Source organism: Haliotis cracherodii, unplaced genomic scaffold (genome assembly GCF_022045235.1).
Source record: "Haliotis cracherodii isolate W230 unplaced genomic scaffold, xgHalCrac1.p SCAF_12, whole genome shotgun sequence".
NCBI lineage: Eukaryota > Metazoa > Mollusca > Gastropoda > Lepetellida > Haliotidae > Haliotis > Haliotis cracherodii.
Window position 1 is genome coordinate 32,594,862 of NW_027266267.1, and position 13,585 is coordinate 32,608,446.

Consider the following 13,585-nt stretch of genomic DNA (forward strand, 5'->3'; position numbering starts at 1 on the left):
TGAAATACATTTTTGAGCTGTTTGACAAAGTCAGAGCATTCTGAGCATGTACATGTTTTCATGTACTTATCGGAAGATAAACTTTTGCTATTTAGGAGTTTGAATTATGTGTGAGAAAAGTTTCTGAAAAATGCTTTGTTATTGTCATTACTTTCAACATTCTGAGCCAGCAGATGCACTGCTCTAAAGCATTGTTTGCAGTCTTCTAACATTACCGTTGGACAATTTCAAAGAATGCAATCACGTTTCCAAAATGTATATGGCTAATACAAGATAGTTTTCAATTTTCTTTGTCTGGAAAGTTAATAACAGATTGAGAAAGCAGAGACCTTTGACATCAATTTAGCTGTGAAGAGCAAGTAATGTTAAAGTCGTGTTTAATACTTGCTCAGGGGGTGGCATCACACACAAGAACAGTCTTGAACCATTAGGAACGTGTTCCCAAACAACCCTGATCACTTGCCTCTTGTCAAAGTGTTGTGACACGACACACTGTTGGGGTCACTCGCGGACAATACACCCGCACTCACACCGTGCCTCAAAGACTTGATTGTCAAATACATGCATATTAGCAGAAAGGACAAAGACAATTCTTCCTAACCAGGGGGAATTAGTGCTTCTTACTGTTCAGGACTTTCCCAGATAACAATCTACTTATTTCCTGTCCATGGGCAAAACGTCTCTCCTCTGAATCTGATTAATGTGAAATAGTTCCAGCCAAACTTCCAACTTTGCTGATTTGACTGGCCTGAGTGTAGAATCTCATTTGGGCATTTGTTTCTATTCATCAACTGTCAGCTTTGTACCTCCTTATCATAGAGAGTTCCAAAAGGGTAGCAACTTATGTTAAGGTCTTGAGTGAAGAGCCATATATTAATCTCACTCCCTCCCACGTCTAATTGCCACAGTCTAACAGCTATGATTGCCAGGGAGATTTGTCATTGGAAGAAATTAAAATACTTTCATGGCTGCAAGTATGAGATAATGGGATGTTGAGTTTGTTTTCTGGTTGGCCACCTTGCAGTATGTATAAGAAGCACATATGTCATGTGCTGGAGAATATTTGGAATCTGTTGTGTCAGTGTAGTGAATTCGAGGAAAATTGTTATCTCTAGATGATTAGAGTAAATTTGTTTTTTCAGTTTAGTGTATTCATAGAGACATTTTGTGTAAAGATGAGACCTTTGGGTCTTACATTTTCACTGGTGTTTGGTGGTTTTATGGTTTTATGAGATAATGATTGTCTCTAGTGTTGATGATGTCACATTTTGTATGGTCTGGATGAAGTGATGGTTTGAGGTTAGTGGTTGGGTGGTTTGAGGTTGGTGGTTATTTTGAGTGTGATGGGTAGTTGGGTGGTTGTATTGACTGTGATGGGTAGTTAGGTGGTTGTATTGACTGTGATGGGTAGTTAGGTGGTTGTATTGACTGTGATGGGGAGTTAGGTGGTTGTATTGACTGTGATGGGGAGTTGGGTGGTTGTATTGACTGTGATGGGGAGTTGGGTGGTTGTATTGACTGTGATGGGGAGTTAGGTGGTTGTATTGACTGTGATGGGTAGTTAAGTGGTTGTATTGACTGTGATGGGGAGTTAGGTGGTTGTATTGACTGTGATGGGGAGTTGGGTGGTTGTATTGACTGTGATGGGGAGTTAGGTGGTTGTATTGACTGTGATGGGGAGTTAGTTGGTTGTATTGACTGTGATGGGTAGTTAAGTGGTTGTATTGACTGTGATGGGGAGTTAGGTGGTGGTATTGACTGTGATGTGGAGTTAGGTGGTTGTATTGACTGTGATGGGGAGTTAGGTGGTTGTATTGACTGTGATGGGGAGTTAGGTGGTTGTATTGACTGTGATGGGTAGTTAAGTGGTTGTATTGACTGTGATGGGGAGTTAGGTGGTTATACTGACTGTGATGGGGAGTTAGGTGGTTGTATTGACTGTGATGGGGAGTTAGGTGGTTATACTGACTGTGATGTGGAGTTACTAGGTTGTATTGACTGTGATGGGGAGTTAGGTGGTGGTATTGACTGTGATGGGGAGTTAGGTGGTTGTATTGACTGTGATGGGGAGTTAGGTGGTTGTATTGACTGTGATGGGGAGTTAGGTGGTTGTATTGACTGTGATGGGGAGTTAGGTGGTTGTATTGACTGTGATGGGTAGTTAGATGGTTGTATTGACTGTGATGGGTAGTTAGGTGGTTGTATTGACTGTGATGGGGAGTTGAGTGGTTGTATTGACTGTGATGTGGAGTTAGGTGGTTGTATTGACTGTGATGGGGAGTTAGGTGGTTGTATTGACTGTGATGGGGAGTTAGGTGGTTGTATTGACTGTGATGGGGAGTTAGGTGGTTGTATTGACTGTGATGGGGAGTTGGGTGGTTGTATTGACTGTGATGGGGAGTTAGGTGGTTGTATTGACTGTGATGGGGAGTTAGGTGGTTGTATTGACTGACGGGTAGTTAAGTGGTTGTATTGACTGTGACGGGTAGTTAGGTGGTTGTATTGACTGTGATGGGGAGTTAAGTGGTTATATTGACTGTGATGTGGAGTTAGGTGGTTGTATTGACTGTGATGTGGAGTTGGGTGGTTGTATTGACTGTGATGGGGAGTTAGGTGGTTGTATTGACTGTGATGGGGAGTTAGGTGGTTGTATTGACTGTGATGGGTAGGTGGGTGGTTGTATTGACTGTGATGGGGAGTTAAGTGGTTGTATTGACTGTGATGGGTAGGTGGGTGGTTGTATTGACTGTGGTGGGGAGTTAAGTGGTTGTATTGACTGTGATGGGGAGTTGGGTGGTTGTATTGACTGTGATGGGGAGTTGGGTGGTTGTATTGACTGTGATGGGGAGTTGGGTGGTTGTATTGACTGTGATGGGTAGGTGGGTGGTTGTATTGACTGTGGTGGGGAGTTAAGTGGTTGTATTGACTGTGATGGGGAGTTGGGTGGTTGTATTGACTGTGATGGGGAGTTGGGTGGTTGTATTGACTGTGATGGGGAGTTGGGTGGTTGTATTGACTGTGATGGGGAGTTGGGAGTTTGATAGTGGTATAAACCATGCTTCACCCCTCTTTTCATCATTCAAATCCCAGCAGTTCTATACTCCATTGCTTCTTTCCAGTTGGCAATATGATCTTAGCATGACGTAGCTACTTGTCTAGAAAGGACATCAGGTTCCAGTTCTCAATCTTCATGTTTCCCTTTCCGTCACTAAGACAGTATGTCAAAGATTTTTTCCCCCCCAGAACCAAACATCATTTTTTTTCATTCTTTCACTAACAGACTCCGTGTCTGAGCAGCACCAGGTGGTATTGTCTAGCCGTGGAGTACAGGAAGACTAAGATGGTGTGACATTTACTTCAGACACCATGATAGAATTCCACTTAAGGCCAGCCCCACCCATCCTGAGAATGTTGAGACAGGGAGGTGGTTCCACAGCCTGCCTCTTGCCTGGTGAGAGTGATTGGCCAAGACATGGAGACAAACAGGATGGATAGTTCTTGGCTCATCTCTTTGTGGCCTGGAAGATTTAGTGTTTCACTGGATATGGAAGAATGTGCACACTATCAACCGAAGGTTTGCCGGTCCTGGTTTCCCATGCCTGGCAACACTTTCCTGGTTTGCCAGGCCTGGCAACACTTTCCTGGTTTGCCAGTCCTGGTGACACTTTCCTGGTTTGCCGGTCCTGGCAACACTTTCCTGTTTTTTTCTAGGCCTGGCGACACTTTCCTGGTTTGCCAGTCCTGGCGACACTTTCCTGGTTTGCCATGCCTGGCGACACTTTCCTGGTTTGCCAGTCCTGGTTTGCCATGCCTGGCGACACTTTCCTGGTTTGCCATGCCTGGCGACACTTTCCTGGTTTGCCAGGCCTGGCGACACTTTCCTGGTTTGCCAGGCCTGGCAACACTTTCCTGGTTTGCCAGGCCTGGTGAAACATCACAGTTTTTATTTTAATACCAAAGTGTAGAATTCTACATGAACTTTCTTATGTCTGAGGTGGTTGAAAACTATTTGTCTGTGGCCATGGGGCAGTACAACATAAAGATCAGTTAGCATAGGGTAATGTTGCTTATGCTAGGTCAGGGCTGATGAATCAGACAGTGTGGCCCCTGTCAATCTTTCATCACTCAGCTTCTTTGAAGTATTGGATCCTTGTCTATAGATGGTTTTGTGATACATTTTTCATAATTACATTGCTGCAAAACCACAAAAATATAGGCATTTCCAACAAGTTTCTTGCGTTGAGTTCTCCACAATGTTTGACTTGTAGATGAATTTTTGATGAGCTGTCTTCATGACTACCCTTTCTTCTACTGATCTATATTGTTTCATTGTGGACAACCGATGCTTGCTCTGCCATCGGGATGGAGATGTATGCATACCTACATGTGGAACTAGGATGAATCATGGCACTTTCAAGAGGAAGCTTGACGTTTGGGAAATATGAAACTCATATTCTCAGAATTGAAATGAATTTCTAATCCATCTATTTGACAGAGCAAGACATCAACATGCAAAAATCATGAAACAAGCCATTTGGGGAATGTTTTTATTTGTGAATACCATCTTACATTCAAGGACGTTTCTGGTTGTAGATCAAGAAGTCAGAAACCTATTGAAGAAACCAATTTACGAAGGAGGATTCATTTTCTTGTATGAATATTGTAATACTTTTGTTTCTTCAGCTGGCCTGATGAAATTTGTACGATGGAAATATCGCCATATTTGTGTGTTCTTATTTTCATTCACTATGACTTTATGAATTATGTGAAAACTTGTTAGGAAAATAATATCTCCATAAAGTGAATTTCTTTCTCAATTGCTCTCTCTCCCAGATGGGGTATCAATATCCAACTTGGCAGTGATATCGGCAGTAGTTTGTGTATGTATGGTGAAGGGCAGGTGACCCATGTGTTAGGCACATGGTTGGACATGATAATGTGACAAGGAAACACGGCTATCCTGTGTTTACACAATCTCCTTCTGTCCTTTTAGCTCAATTAATACCACTTAGGACAACTTGCCCAGAAAATGTGAACCATACTTTGCTTGGTTCCAGTATTTTTGAAAGTAAAACTACTGTCCCTTTGTGGGAAGTGGAAATTCAAAATGGTAGAAAGCCACATATGGCGGACATCACGAGGAGCCATATCAAAGCTACCTTTGGTTTGGGGAAGTCTTTCATGTTGTTTAATTTGCTCAGAGCTGTAGAGTTCCATAGTTGCTGAATTTTGGAATTTGACCAACTTGTTTGAATCCGGAAGTGTTCAACCTGTTCCTGCTTCCCTCTCATTCTTATGTTGGCCAGACATATGTGTCGTCTTTAGCATGGTCTGTTGATTGATGAGGAAACAGATTGAAAGTGGCATATTTTGTGGCCCATACCCATACTTTCTATGTTATGTGTAGCGGAAATTCAACTGGGTCTGAATGAGGCAACGTGTCCATCTGTTTGTTAAGTGGGAATATCATCAACCTCAGTTCTGGTGCGGTTATTTAATAGGATTACACTGAATAAAGGGATAATTTTTCCAGCCCTATTTTGAAAACCAGAAGACTATGGATTCACATATTCAAACTGGGTGTCCCTTCAGTCAAAGAAATATGTTGTCTTTTAAATACATGTAGTACAGAAATTTCTGCATCCTCCAATACATAAAGGTTTATAGACTAATGCTTAGCCTCTAAGAGTATATATTGAGAGACACAAACAACTATATTTATGTTGAAAAGAGAACCAGTGAGACCTGTGCTAAAACTAGACTTGCTTCTTGTGGAGCTCTAGCATAACAAAAGGGGATTGGCAGAAAGGGAAATAAGATGGCTCCAGGTACTGTGAAATCAATGAAATTTTAATTTCTACTGCCATTACTTTCTAACAATCACGTATTACAACAAAAAAGATAGATCTATGCTCTTTCCAAATATTGACATATCTTTCAGATTTACCTATTTATTAGAGGGATAGGGAACCATTGAAGAATAATGGAGTGAGTGAGTTAAAATGTAAGTTAAGATTAACATTGTTTCAGTGATAAAACAACTTGACTGTTTGAAACAATATTAGTATGTATGATACAGGTATTGAATAACGTCTGTCCTATTGAAGTAATTGATGGTTGTAAACGGGATGTTTATGTGACTTCCCTGAACAGGAACAGTAAATTCGAGATATGTTATTGTTCATTGTTAATTGTGAGATCTGTCGGACACGAAACAGTCCTGTGATTCAGGGTCCTGTCTGTAGTAAAACCATGTGAAACAAATAGTTTGCTGAAGACTGCATTACAAGTAATGAGTAATGAGTAATGATAGGTGGCTATCTGGTGAGGGACATATTGCCTGTAATTGTGGCAGGGAGTCTGATGGTGCTGTGGCCAGGTTTTCATTGCTGGGTACGATTTAACAGTTCAACCACCCACCACTGCTGTAAATTACCCTGGAGTTGTTCTCCCCATGTATTAATCAACATCACCCCTCTTTACCCATCTGCCGGTCCAATCAGGGCTGCACATATTACAATTTCTATAATTTTCCCAATGTTTATGATTCTGTTGATCATTGCTGTGGGTTTTACATCATCTGATACTGCTTTTTTTATGATGTTCCCTGCCGAACCAATGATAGCAATGATTTGTGATAGATAGTGTTTGGTAAAAAAAAACTTTCAGGATTGAAGAATATCAAAAAAATGTGAAAGGTTTTCTTTTGTTGGAACAATGGAGAAATGTTTTATTATGATTTAATGCAAATTTAGCAAAATGAAATGTATGACTATGATGAGAGTTGAATAAAATATAATTTAAGGCTGCCTTGAGGAATAAGAAGTATACATAGTACAAGGTCTTATTAAGAAGGTTGTAGGTGAGGTAAGAAGAAGCCAGGTTTAACGCTGCTTTCTAGATTATTGCACTCACATAGCAAAGTGCACATGTGTGGCTGGTTCTCCCTGTCTGGACTAATGCCGGTTTTATAGTGTTATCACGCTGAGATACCATGCTGCAGTTTAACATGAATACCATATTCAGACAGAGGAAACTGACTCTGAGCCAACCAGTCCTTGTTTTAACCCCTTTTGCCCAGTGCAAGCAGGTTAACAAGAAGTGCCATCTTCATTGTGTCTTGATATGACACGGCCGGGGATCGAACCCCTGATCCTCCACTCTCCAGGCTGACACTCTCCATTACACCACTGTTTAAGAAAGTAATAGCCAAGCCTTAGTGAGTTAATTTTTCATTGAACTGTGTGTCCGTGTGTCAGTTTGATGTGGGCAGATCTTGGATCATTACCTCTTTGGGGAAATCCATCTGCACGGCCCATAAGAAGAAGAAAGCTTAATTTGGAAGAAATGAATCCGAAAAGAGAAGAAAGTAGAATGGATAGAGGAAGGACTTATTCACAGATAAAACAAATTTCTGAGACAAAACGGGAATTTCATTCTGAACGAGACATGCAGCTGCTGATGACTTGACCAGAGCTCCTGGACTTGATGTCAGCTGCACCTGGGGAAGTGTGGCGGTGGTGGTCAAATGGTCATCTGGACACACTGGCCCAGCAAGAGCCAGTTGTAAAACATAAATCCTTAAGTGGCATGAGGGTAGTATGGTCATTTGCTGCCCCCCAGGATTAAGTGCAGGGTTGTTAGGTGCTGCCTGTCCAGCGGTCAACTGGCCGGGACTAATGACAACACCATGTCTCTTGCGCACAATCATATGGGTTTCACTTCCACTTGGCGGCCATTTGTCAGTAACTGAAACACTGGGTATATTTTCATTTGTTGTAACTGTCTGGAAGGATATGAAATAAAGTCATGTTTATATCTGCAACAAGTTGGGAAACACGGCATGAAATATATTTCAGGTTTATATCTGCAATAAGTTGGGAAACGTGCCATGACATAAAGTCATGTTTATATCTGCAATAAGTTGGGAAACAGGATATGAAATAAAGTCATGTTTATATCTGCAACAAGTTCGATGACAAAATATGACTGAAAGTAATTTTTAAAGTCTACAACAAGTTAGGGAACATGATGGGAAATAATTCCTGATATGTTGATATCAACAACAATATTGGGAACAGGAGAGGTTTGTGTCTGCTACACATTGTTGAGTTGAGTACCCCTTCCCTCAACTACTGTTTCCCCTGGTCAGTGTACGGGAATGCATTAAGTGCTGAACTAGGATGATGTACTGTATTCAGACACCATTACTGAAGTAAGTCCTTAGAGATGTCCAGTGTAAAACTACAAGACTGAGACCTAGAGCTCACACATCTGTCGCACCCATTGTAACCTAACTACATGCTCATTTATTGGGGTGAATATAGACTTGTTGCAAAGTGATCAGGACACACATGAAAGTCATTTCATTGGGTGAATACTTGCAGCTACTCAGCTACCTCAGTTTTCATTACAAATGTGGGTTTGATATTCAGTGTAGGGTGTATCGTTGTCAACATCCAAGACAACCCTTGGTAACTTGAAGTGGCAAATATGTGTGCATAGTGCACTGTTGCACGGATGGAGGTCGGGCGTAATAAGGAGGCCACAAAGTGAACAATTTCTGTGATAGTTTTTCTCCACTTTCTAAACAGTTTCATCATTCTCTTTGCAAAGGACACATTGTTTCTCACTGGCACCCTAGGCCTCCAGCCATTTCCGGCAAATGCCAAACGATGGATTTGGGGGTTCTGAAGAGAGACGGATACGAGGGAACAAAGCTTTATAGGCAAGATGGAAGCCATAGTATATCTGTATGTGCAGACTGTCTTCTACCCAAATGTCAAGGATGAATTTGACATTGATGTGCAGACGTATAGGTTTAGTAACTTTCATGCCAACATGCCACAAAATAGACTTTCAGATGTATAACATGTATCATTCAGAAGGAACATTCTCCTGACAAGTAGGAATGGAGAACTTCATATTATATGTATTGTGAAAAGGAAATTCCATTGGAAAAGTGTGGTCATGCCTGAGCAGATTTGTTCCAGGGGTTTGGTATCAGTTTATGAAATAATAAGAATATATTCAGAATATATAGCAGAAAGATGTTGGTCCTCCTGTTATGGCTGAGGACCCGTGAAGATCTGGGGTAGAATAGGTCCTCATCATCCCATGCATGCCATGAAGGCGACTTTGCTTTTGTCATAAGAGGCGACTAACGGAATCGGGTGGTCAGACTCGCTGACTTAATTGATTCATGTCGTCGTATCCCAACTGCCTGGTTCGATGCTCATGATGTATATCACTGGATTGTCTGTTCCAGACTTGATTATTTACAGACCGCCGTCTTATAGCTGGAATATGTCTTAGTGCAGCGTTAAACAATGAATATACAAATAGAAAACATGTCTGGTTGAGAGGTTTTAGTTCACATTGAATAATCACTCACTCACACAGTAAATCTAATCTTCAAGTCCATAACACAGGAAGTTACATTTATGCATCCTTATATATAAATGTGACCATTTTATTAATTGTGCTTCTCATTAAACATCATATCCATTAGAGCTGGTTGACTCTCATCCTGTCTTCTCACTTCTGTGTCACAGATCTGCCAACTGGCATACATTCAACCCTGTTCTTCAGTACTGTTCATTGCCATGTTAAACTCATTCATTCACCCTAAGGCCTATATTTGCTGTGCATAGTTGTGTACTAGAAACCTATGATCCTGGGTTTGAATCCCAGATTTGCCCGGACAATGATTCTGGGTACATGTGCTTGTGGGTTCACATTAAACATCAAAGGCTTGTGTCACTTAGGGCTTTCCTCTCTCACCAAGCTGACAGGCTGTGATCACTGAAACAGTGTAGAACCAAACTCACTCACTCACTCACTCACTCCATGATAGACAAGGGTGACTGGATGAGGATGCTTGTGAAAGCCCCTCCCTGGATTATAACTATCAGCAGAGACGATCAATATACAGCAGGGGTGTGTGACAGCACCAGGACATTGTGTAGACAAGTGGAATCTGCAGCTTCATCAGGAAGGGTGGTCTGCCTGTCTCAGGATGCTCCGTCTGTCCAACTGTTCTGCTGCTATCGCCTCTGCATGTTCTGCATCACTTACTGGCCATACAGGTCATGTGTCATCAGCAGAGGCACCTGTCATCAGAGTCACTTGTGTTCAGGTATTTTGTCTCCGTCTCTATGCGAGGTACTGATGTCATGTGGGAGAGTATTCCTGTAGAATGGCTATTGGTTCAGGCGATTGTTAATAGAGAATTGGTAGTTACAAAGCTTAGAAGATTGGAAGAATGTCCGAGAATAGGAATGAAATAGTTGAAAGTCTGAGCTGCATATTCTAAATGAAGAGTTTATGGATTTTGAAAAAGGTATGCTGGTGCTATGTGAGAAGGATATCAGGAAACCTGACAATGGTCATATTCACAAGCACATCATACAGTGTACTTAGCACTCGGAGGCAATGAGTAATTGGTTTTGCAAACTCAGCATTTTTACTGCCTCCCACTGCAATCATGGACTGTGGTGGCTAGTTTATGGCAGTGCTTGCGGCTGACATATTCCCAGATCACAGATCTGTCCTATAGATCAATGTTTCAGCTGTCATTAATCTCACTTCTCAATACAGATGACTATCACTATATTCAACACTAGGAATAGGGAATTGACCTTGGGGATGAAAAAACGGTATATACATCAGTGGTATTGGAGTCAGATCTGGAAATGACATATTTTCAAATGATGAAGTTCTGTAGAAATATATTGCACTGTGACCATGCCTCGTGCATGACTACTTGTAAATTCAAGGATAAAATTCATATTAGGACATTGCCACATTGAAAATATAAAATTAGTGGGTTCCACCTAACATATAACAAATGGAAAAACAAATTTCCTTGTGAGTACTGTAGGTCATGCAAAAACATCAGGTGATTGTTAAAATTCTATTGACATGTAAACCACTCTCCTGTGGTTCTGTGTCCTGTCAAGAAACAGATTCCTCAAAATTTATTTAGGCCTCAAGATTTAAAAATGATAAATAGCAAGTTTTGTTTTGTTCTATTGATGCGACAGTTGGCAAGTTGGTGTGGTTTAGTTGTTTGCGCATCCCCTGATGCAGAGGATGCAGACAAAGCCACCCAAACCTCCAACAGTTGGACTCCCTGGCATCTGCCTGGCTGTACCTGTCTGGTGTAGCTGAAGGAGGGTTACTACACTAACTGTTGATGTAGTTACGATCAACAACACTGATGTTGCAGCAGCACCTGAGAGTGTGGGGTAACTCCCTCTACTGCATTACATGGCCAGACTTGTATGTTTCTACTTGACACTCACTTCGGGGACTAGTTCTGCTACATCAGAGGGAGTTGTGTTGCCAAATGGTACATGTATTTCTCACCAGACATTTAAGAGGTCGTGTTGATGATTTTTTGGTAGTATCCAGATCAAAGCTTTTGCAAGTCTGTAAAATGTGGATTCCAGGTTGGTGTTGCAGTCATAGTGTTTGGAGATGTGAACTTATGAAAATGTATGTTGTCATTGGTGTTGAAGGTTACGACAAACTGATTTCATAATGTACTCATAACTAACTTGTTGGTCTGAGTATTTTCTGATTACACTTGAATATAACTCTTTTTAAATTGGCACGTATAGGTATAGATGAAAATCCGACACGATGAAGGGGCCTGCCTACATCTAAAACAACTTTCTTTGACAGTATTTTAAAGGAACATCAGTCTGCCATTGAATATTTTCACAGTCAAGAGACGCACGTGAAGATCCTGGTTAGAATAGGTCTTCAGCAACCCATGCTTGCCGTAAGAGGTGGCTATGCTTGTCGTAAGAGGCGACTATGCTTGTCGTAAGAGGCAACTATGCTTGTTGTAAGAGGCGACAATGCTTGTCGTAAGAGGCGACTGATGGGATCGGGTGGTCAGAGTCGCTGACTTAGGTGATGCATGTCATCGTATCCAAGTTGTATAGATCAATGCTCATTATGTCAATTACTAGATTGTCTTGTCCAGAATGTATTACCTACAAATTGCCGTCATATAGCTGGAATATTTCTGAGTGCTGTGTTAAACAACAAACAAACAAGCACAGTCCAGAGCCTGCATTATGCCTTGAATTTGTCTATAATGTTTATTCAAACCAGATGGATTAGTTTTCCATCATTGTGCTCTTGTCAACTTAATTATCAAGGGGATTATATTCTATTGTGATAAAAAGACTGGACCCATTTGCCGACGTAATTTCACATTGAACACTATTCAAAATCCTCAATACATGTCCAGTCAAAGTACTGGTGAGTGGGAGAAATTCTTTGCTACACAAATGATAAATGACGATCATAATGTCCATTCCAAAACAAGGATTCATTGGAGAATGGGTCCAGGGTATTTATCACAACATAATTTTATGCCCTTGATATAATTCCCTGGATAAGTGAGGATGATGTTGTACCTGGTGCAGGGACTTCAGCCATACATTGAGCGTGTTTCACTGAGGGATTGCTTTCTTCTTGCAGGTCTTGCATTGTCGAGGATTGACCAAGCATTGATGCTATAGGTAAGTGGGCATTTGGTTTTGCAGTGGATAAGACATCATAGTGATCTTATTGTGCCATGAATATCCTAAGTTATATTTTAAAATGTGGGAGCTACGATCACCTTAATGGTGAGATTGCTTTGTGGAACTGAAGGCATGGAGTTTTGATGTAATGGTTTACTAAATGAACTAAGATTGAACAGTAGTGGACATTGCTTTGTGCTCGAGCATTCACATAAGCAGTTTTGAAGCATTGACATCAGCAGTTCTTAGAATTAACTAGACATTCGGACATCAGTCGATGTTTGTCCTGACCAGCTTCCACTTCAGACTTATGCAGTACATCATTACACTTAAATGTACATTTACAGTACATCATTACACTTAAGTATACATTTACAGTACACCATTACGCTTAAATATACATTTACAGTACACCATTACACTAAGTATACATTTACAGTACACCATCACACTTAAGTATACATTTACAGTACACCATTACACTCAAATATACATTTACAGTACACCATTACACTTAAGTATACATTTACAGTACACCATTACACTTAAGTATACATTTACAGTACACCATTACACTTAAGTATACATTTACAGTACACCATCACACTTAAATATACATTTACAGTACATCATTACACTTAAGTATACATTTACAGTACATCATTACACTTAAATATACATTTACAGTACATCATTACACTTAAATATACATTTACAGTACATCATTACACTTAAGTATACATTTACAGTACATCATTACACTTAAGTATTCATTTACAGTACACCATTACACTTAAATATACATTTACAGTACATCATTACACTTTAGTATACATTTACAATACACCATTACACTTAAGTATACATTTACAGTACATCATTACACTTAAATATACATTTACAGTACACCATTACACTTAAATATACATTTACAGTACATCATTACACTTAAGTATTCATTTACAGTACACCATTACACTTTAGTATACATTTACAGTACATCATTACACTTAAATATACATTTACAGTACACCATTACACTT

General features: G+C 40.4%; 1 protein-coding gene across 7 annotated transcripts in view; it reads left to right on the forward strand.

The window, feature by feature from the left end:
- LOC139458355 (roundabout homolog 2-like) overlaps positions 1–13,585 on the forward strand; it is a 471,546-nt gene that overhangs the window by 355,787 nt on the left and 102,174 nt on the right. For all 7 annotated transcript variants that reach the window (XM_071239757.1, XM_071239758.1, XM_071239764.1 and 4 more), the window contains one exon: positions 12,499–12,539. The gene's annotated coding sequence lies outside the window, so the exon portion shown is untranslated. The remainder of the gene's footprint in view (positions 1–12,498; positions 12,540–13,585) is intronic.